At 35.1% G+C, this 7614-nt stretch overlaps 1 non-coding gene across 1 annotated transcript; it reads left to right on the top strand.

The window, feature by feature from the left end:
• The first annotated feature begins 1583 nt into the window (after positions 1-1583).
• Positions 1584-1690, top strand: LOC126003109 (U6 spliceosomal RNA). Its single transcript, XR_007493651.1, has one exon. It is a non-coding gene; the product is annotated as a U6 spliceosomal RNA (small nuclear RNA).
• Positions 1691-7614: the final 5924 nt, after the last annotated feature.

The following is a 7614-nucleotide window of genomic DNA, read 5'->3' as shown; positions in this document are numbered from 1 at the left end:
CTTTTACACATTCTATTCAATACCTTATGTTATATACTCTTGGCTTTCTTAATGATTCAGAAACATAATTCACTGTTGGTTGTTGTATCTATACTTTTTATTTTCTTTTTTTTGGGGGGGAGGGCTTTTTAGATCATACCTAATGGTGTTCAGGGATTACTCCCAGTTTTCCATTCATGTATCAATCATGGAAGTGCTCTATGTTATACCAAGATTTGTAACCTAGGTAAGCTGCTTGCAGCTGTACTATACTCACTGTACCTGCTCACTGTACTATTCCACTGACCTGACTTCATAGAAATTTTATACACTCATTATCTTCAACTGAATACTGAATGCTGTACTATTACTTACCTAGTTGGTCGGCATCCATTTTGAAATCATTCTTCAACATAATCAGTCCCTGGTATTTGTCCACTGACATGAGTATAGCCCACAACTCATCTTCAATACTTGCACAGATGGACAGATTCCAGGATCTTTTCAAACTATTTTAAATGCCAAATAATAACAGACACCTATGCAAAACATGAAAATCTTCCTAGAAGCTGATGGCTAAGAAACAATAATAATAGGTATAAGTTTTTATATGATATTTTGGAGACGTTTTTATCAGGCTTTAACAATCACCAAAGAATATCAATAAGACAAACAACAAAAATAAGCATGGCATCAATTTGTTCACTCAACTGAACCAAACACAGAATAAGGGTTATTTTTTTAATTCAACACAACAGGTTTAAAATAAAAACCTAACCAAATACCATTTTATGCAAAAATCTATCAGAAGACTGCTGACACACAATATTTTTCTAGAAAATAACTTATTTTAAGTAAACTCAGGTAAAATATAATTTAATTAAATTACATTAAAGTAGAAAATTTTAAGACTAATATGTAGAAATGTTATAGCAAAATTACCCAAAAGGTCACTGAGTGATAAATATAAAGACAGTAAATGCCATGTCATATAAAATATAAATTTCTTGGAAGGTTTAGAGAGTTCTATAACCTTCTGTCTTCTAAATTTCCAATTAAAATATGAGCACAGGGAGTAAGGGAATGTGTTTGTTTACACTTGGCAAAAACTGATTTCCTGTTTCTAAGAAAAAAAGCTTTCAAAGCTTTTTTGGACTTCAAATAGCTCTTGCAAAACAATATTTTGATGAGCTAAGTGTAAATGAATCAGAAACATATGGATTGGATTTCCATTGAGATACACATGGGTATAAACATAAGCTGAAGAGAATGCCTGGTAAGTTATACTTGGAATTGATGAAAACCAAAATGTGGTACATTTTTCAAAACTTATTTTGAGATACCTTATGTCCTGTACCCCAGCCCAAACACTGAATATTTATTCTGTCTTCATAGAAAATCTTCTTTGAAAGGTGGAAGTCAGTTGTTTGTTAATGGAACAGAGTACAGTTAAACAGTCATGCTTCAAAGTGATTTTATCATCTCACACCTTCACATATGAGTAAGAGTGAAAGACACTTCAGAACTACTAATACAAATTATTTTCAATAGAGTATCTTGCCTTTTTATTTTTATTTTCCAGATTGTATTAGAAGTATCGAGTGGTGCTCGCTTCGGCAGCACATATACTAAAATTGGAACGATACAGAGAAGATTAGCATGGCCCCTGAGCAAGGATGACACGCAAATATGTGAAGCGTTCCATATTTAAAAAAAAAAAAGAAGTATCGAGTGGTAGAAGATAAAATCTCATGTTAAAAGTTTTGCAAAAATATTGGGACCAGAGTGGCAAAACAGTGGGTAGGGTGTTTGCCTTGCAGACAGCCAAAGTAGGTTTAATCCCAAACATGCCATATGGTCCTCAAGCTCTGCCAGGAGTAACTCCTGTGTAAAACTAGAAGTAAAGTCAGATGTTTTCCAGTCATTGCTAGAAGTGTTCCTAACCCCCTCAAATCAATTAATATTAAAAAGAAAGTTGTGCAAATATATGCATGCACAGCTATTCTTATCAGCTATATTTATCATTGCACTGCATAAAGCTGTCTTCACAATAGTTCTAAAAGTATTTCAAGTTAGTAATTTCATAAATGTATTATTTCCATCTATTCTATCTATTTAACATTGTACCAGAAACCATTTAATAGAAGACATTAATGATTCCTAATACTTTGAGATGATTGCATATTACTATCTATTTTGCCTAATAATTTGAGATTCTTGAGTTTATGAATCAATAATATATATATTTTTCACATGAACCAATCTATCACATGTCAATATATGCTGAATTGTGTCTTCTAAAGATCTTTTTGTTCATTTCCTAGTTCCCAACATCAAATTGTTGAAGTACTTCCTCTAGCACCAAATTTAGACATAAAGTCTAAGAACTTAACTGAGATCATGAGAGTATATTTACATTTGTTATGACTTGGTGTGTATATGTGTTTATTTACCATGAGCTTAGCTTATGTCTGACTTGCCATCTTTTTTCCTTTTTGCCAAGGTTAAACCTCTATTCCCAGTCAGTTTTTTTTAATGTGTAACAACTATATTATAATTACATGGTGAAAAATAAGATTCATGGTTAATTCATAGTTAAAGTTATGTGTCCATCTGGTTATGCAGTTGAATATATGATGACTTACTACTGTCTGTGCAGTGGAGATAGATCCTTCCTCTATGAGCTTTCTGTGTCTTCTCATTAAATGTTCCTTGCTTACCTAAATAGTTCTGAATTTCCCTACCACCTAACTGCCCGTTCCACAACCCACATACTTCATATCCCAATGCTAGCCTAGACCATTGGCTCTGTCAACAGAATGTCTCTGTTCTTATTCTGACACCTCCTAAAATCATGATCTGTCAAAATTTCTCCATATTAAAGTAGGCATAATATCATTATCTATTTTACAGGTTGTTGGAGGATTTAAATAGAAACGTTACACATAAAAGAATTTGAATAGGGTCTAGTAAATTGTGAAATATCAATAAACACTAGCTGACATGTTAAAGAATGATGATGGTAATATCAACTCAAAAGTGGGGAGGATTATTTTATCTTTTACAGATGAAAAGACTGAGCAGAACCTGACAGGGCTTAAAACCCAAACTTTTCACACTCTTCCCAGAACTGTTCCATTTTCAAAGAGCAAGCCAAGGGAAATAAGCCAAATAAAATGACTCACTGTTACCTAAATATAACATGTCTTCATCAGGGGAGAAAGACTCACTTTGGAAAGAGGATTAAAATAATTATAACCAAGATGATAGAGAAGCTTGTGTACTTAAAAGGAGAGTTGGACCAAGTTCTCTATAGTTAGAAGAAAATTTATTATATACTCTGGAAGACCAAATCCTAATCTGACTAATGGATCTAAAAGAAAACATCCATATCTATATTATGTACTGAATAAACTGGCCAGAAAACTTTAGGATGTGTTGAAAGCTTTGAATCCTTGTGAGTTGGGTGATCTCATGATTTTAGTGTTTTTGGAGAGGTTCATTAGTACATTTTCATTTCATATATGGAAGCCTTAAAATTGAAAAGCATGACACTAAATTAAATCATCAAATCCCCCAAGCAAATCGGTGGAGTTTGGTGCATGCTTTTTGCTCACTCCTCATTGTAGTTGGCTCACCACATTATTATCTCTGTTGGGAATGGGGGTGGGAGCAATAAACCACAAATAGTGTAAACAGGAATTGATGCATTATGGGAGTTAACGTTGTTGGAATTGTGCCTTCATGTAATTTCTTGCACTGTTATCTGTCATTTGTTTTACAAAGTGATAATATACAAAGTGCTTGGAAACTCAGTCAAAGACATGCATTATTATATCATTTAAGGCCGCAAAATATGAAAAATTGTTTTCAAGAACCAAGTGTGTGAAATGTACAAAGCTAATTTTAAGTATCTTCTTTCTCTATTTTCTCTCTTTTTGAGCTGAGTTTAATTTGTCTCTAAGATTATTATTATTATCATAGTGAATAGGAACCTGCTGCATTTCTCTATTAATGGTGTTTTTAGACTTGCCAAAAATTCCTCTATTTGACTAAAAGGATCAGACATCAATACAACACGAAGAGAAAAATATTCAAAATAATTTTTAGGTAGGTCTTTCTATGATAAAGCTGTATGTTTATCTGAGAGATTAGTTTACTGTGCCAGGCATAGCCTCCTTAGTTCTAAAGAAACAAATAGAACTCTAATTTAGTAAATGCTTATTCAAAGGAATTCTTTCTCTGACCAGTATTTTCCATGTGAAGTTTACTGGACCTTGATTTATTATTTAAGTTTCAACACAAATTTACCATATGGAGATGCTGTTGCTTGTTGAATCACATATTAATTATAGAGTCCTGATGGAGGTTGATGATGGTGAGATGAATGGATAGAGGGACCTTTCTCAGCTGGCTTGGGCCACACCTGGCAACCCCCTCCAGCCAGCCTTGCCTCTCTCGGGGTGGAGGCAAAGAAATGATCCACAGGCAGTCAGGTTTCAGGAGACATCAACTTTATTAAGGCCCAAGCCACCATGTGTGTCTCCTAAGCCTTTTTAAACCTTTTAAGCCTGCTCCATAAGTAGCCCTGCATTCAAACCTGTTTCTCCCAGCCACCTCTCTTGCTGAAACCTCTCTCTAATCTCCTGCTGAATCTCTATCCTCCTGGTGAGCAAAACTGGAAGCCAAAGACCCCTCCAAGAGGTGAGCACGTCTGCCTCTCAAGGTGAGCAAAACAGAAAGTTAGGGGAGGGGAGTAACAGTTGCTGAATACCTCTAGTTAGTAGCACTTTGGCCCTTTCTTTTTTTCTCTTTATAATATTTACCTTTATAAGGTGGTAGCTTCTATGTTTGAGCATTTATTACCTTAATTTTACAACGGACTATTTGATGCATTATTATAATATTTAGGCATGGGTCCTCATTACATAGAAAATTGCCTGTCACAAAGGAGGACTCCAAGTGTAAGGGCTGAAAAATAATAATTACGTAGGTGACTAAAAGATCACATGGTTACAAGAAAAATGTTCTGAGTAAAGTCATTTTTATTATTTATCTTTTTATTACATTCACCTTTTATTTATTGATTTGGGGGACATACTTATCAGTGCTCTGAACTTGCTCCCAGATCTGTTCTCAGGGATCATTTCTGACAGGATCAAGGGACCAACACAGTGATTGGGCTTGAACTCAAGTGGGCAGTATGCAAGGCAAGCACCTTACCCCCAGTTCTATTGCTCCAGCACTTACAGTCACCATTTTAAATTAAAGTCAATTCTAGAAATAAAAGGCATAGGCTAGCAATTAAAATATTCAGTAACTTATTTAATCTTATGAGCTAATTTATTTATCTTACTCATTTACTCAACAGACATATGCATATCTCTTACCATGGGCCAAATGCACACTTTTGTCATTTTTTTTGTTAGTATGTTAAACTTTAGGAGAACATATATGGTAGCACTTAGGTCTTAGTCCTGGTTCAGCGCTCAGTGATGACACTTGGTGGTACTCAAAGAGCCATATACTCTGCCAAGGATTTAACTGCTGTCAAATGTATGAAATGCCTGCATTTTAATCCTATACTATCTTATTCATGTACATTAAGTCTATACTAATGGAGACAATGGAGGCAATGAATAGAAACTTTTCCTAAGAGGTTGTCAGAGCAGCCAGTAGATATGAAAATGAGTTCATCATCAAGTATATTATTGAAATGCAAATCAAAATGACAAAGAGACATTAAAACAATAACAAAATGACAATGAGAAATCAGTGAGACATATAAAAAGTATATATCAAAAGTATCCACCAGTGCTGGGTAGATGCAGAATCCTATCAATTATCTGCAAGTCCTGCCAGGCTGCAGTGAGCTTTAGGTCTGCAAGTATCCGTAGAGCTGCAAGGACGCAAGGCTGCAAGGTCAGGGTGCTGTAAGGCTTGAAGGAGCCCATGATGCCTGGGTGCCACTTGGGGCCAGGTACCCACTGAAGGATGCCAATTTGTAGTGATGAGAGAGAAAGAGAGAGAGAGTCTTTCCTGTGTGAGTCTGAAGTCTGTGGCAGACCAGGGGTTCGGGGAGAAAGAAAAATTCACCCGCCAGAAGGGGTTGGGGGGAAGTCTGTAGATCTGGGTTCGAGAGAGAGATAGAGGGATAATACAAAGCAGGCAGCATCTCATTGATGCTTTATCTCCACTCCTACTCCTACCCCTGTGGACTGGCCAATGCTGTTCTGGTTACTATCCTGGGTCCCCCCTCCAATTGTCCAAGTTTTTCTATTTATACCCTGCATGACAGGGGTCGTTTCCAAGGGTATGTCCAAGGGGCATATCTAGGTACAACTGTCACTGCAGTGGGGTTACCCAAGGGGCGTGTCTATGACAACTGCCATTACATCAACAGGTAGATATGGAGAAAAAAGTCCTAAATTTATTTCATGTTGTTTTACCAACCTTGATGAAAAAGTGTGTTTGGATTCCTCAGCAAAGTTAGAATAGAACTATTATTTGAACCAGCAATTTCACATCTCAGTATCTATTTCCCAAACACAAAACTATTAATTTGAAAAGACAACTATGTACAGCTAAGTTTATATATTGCAGCACCCGATAGAGGAGCCTCTATAAGAAAGCAACTTAAATTCCCAATAGCATTAGATAAAGATAAATGTATGTGTGTTTGTGTGTATACAATGGAATAATATGTAGCTTAAATTACAAATAAAACCACGAAGTTCATTGAAATGTGGATAAAATTGCAGAATATCATGTTAAGTGAAATTAATTCCAGGGAGGAGGACAAATGTTAAATGATCTCACTCATCTGTGATGCATAGAAAATCAGTACAAGGGAATAGACAGGACTGAACAATGGCAAAGTCCTGGCCTTGAATTACAAAACTAAGGTCACACAGCAGTGAAGGAAGATAATGGAAAGAATAAAGATCAAACTAGAGGTGACATAAGGACAGTCATGGAAGATCTTAAGCATTCTGGTAGTGGTGTACTGTAGTGCAGTGACTATGTATGAACATCAATGCCTTAAATTTTAGCACATCATAGCAATGTGCTCTAAGTTATAATAAATAAAACTTGAAATAAAAAATGGGATCATAGAAGCAAGTCTCATAAAAAAGAAAATTTTGAAAAAGAAACTGTACACAGTAGATATGTTGTGTGAAATTGTGGTAATGTTATTATAAGTCAAAAGACTACTGGAAGTTAAGGGGAAAATTGGAATAAATCCTTCCCTAGAGACTTGGGGGGAATAAGGCCAGACTAAAAGCCTTGGTTTCAAACGACCAGGCTTCAGAACAAAAAATCAATAATCTTCTGTTGTTTAAACCACTTGGGCTCTGGATCTTTGTTACAACAGCCCTAATAAATCTATACAGGAAGTTACATTAGAATTTAGAGAACTAATATAATTACATTCCTGCCATTTACTTTTAAATTGTTTAAACTTCATGAAATTTTAAGATAGTATATATCACCGCATTAGACTATTGCTATTAAGAATAGTAATGTAAATAGTTTTCAAACAAGGTATGTAATTAACAAGAAAAAATAAGTCATTGAATTATTTTAACAAGTGACAAAAATACATTTAATACCTAAAATACTATTTGAATTATT

This window comes from Suncus etruscus, chromosome 2, assembly GCF_024139225.1.
Source record: "Suncus etruscus isolate mSunEtr1 chromosome 2, mSunEtr1.pri.cur, whole genome shotgun sequence".
Lineage (NCBI taxonomy): Eukaryota > Metazoa > Chordata > Mammalia > Eulipotyphla > Soricidae > Suncus > Suncus etruscus.
Note: the sequence above shows the minus strand (reverse complement) of the source record. Positions and strands in the feature narration are given on the sequence as shown.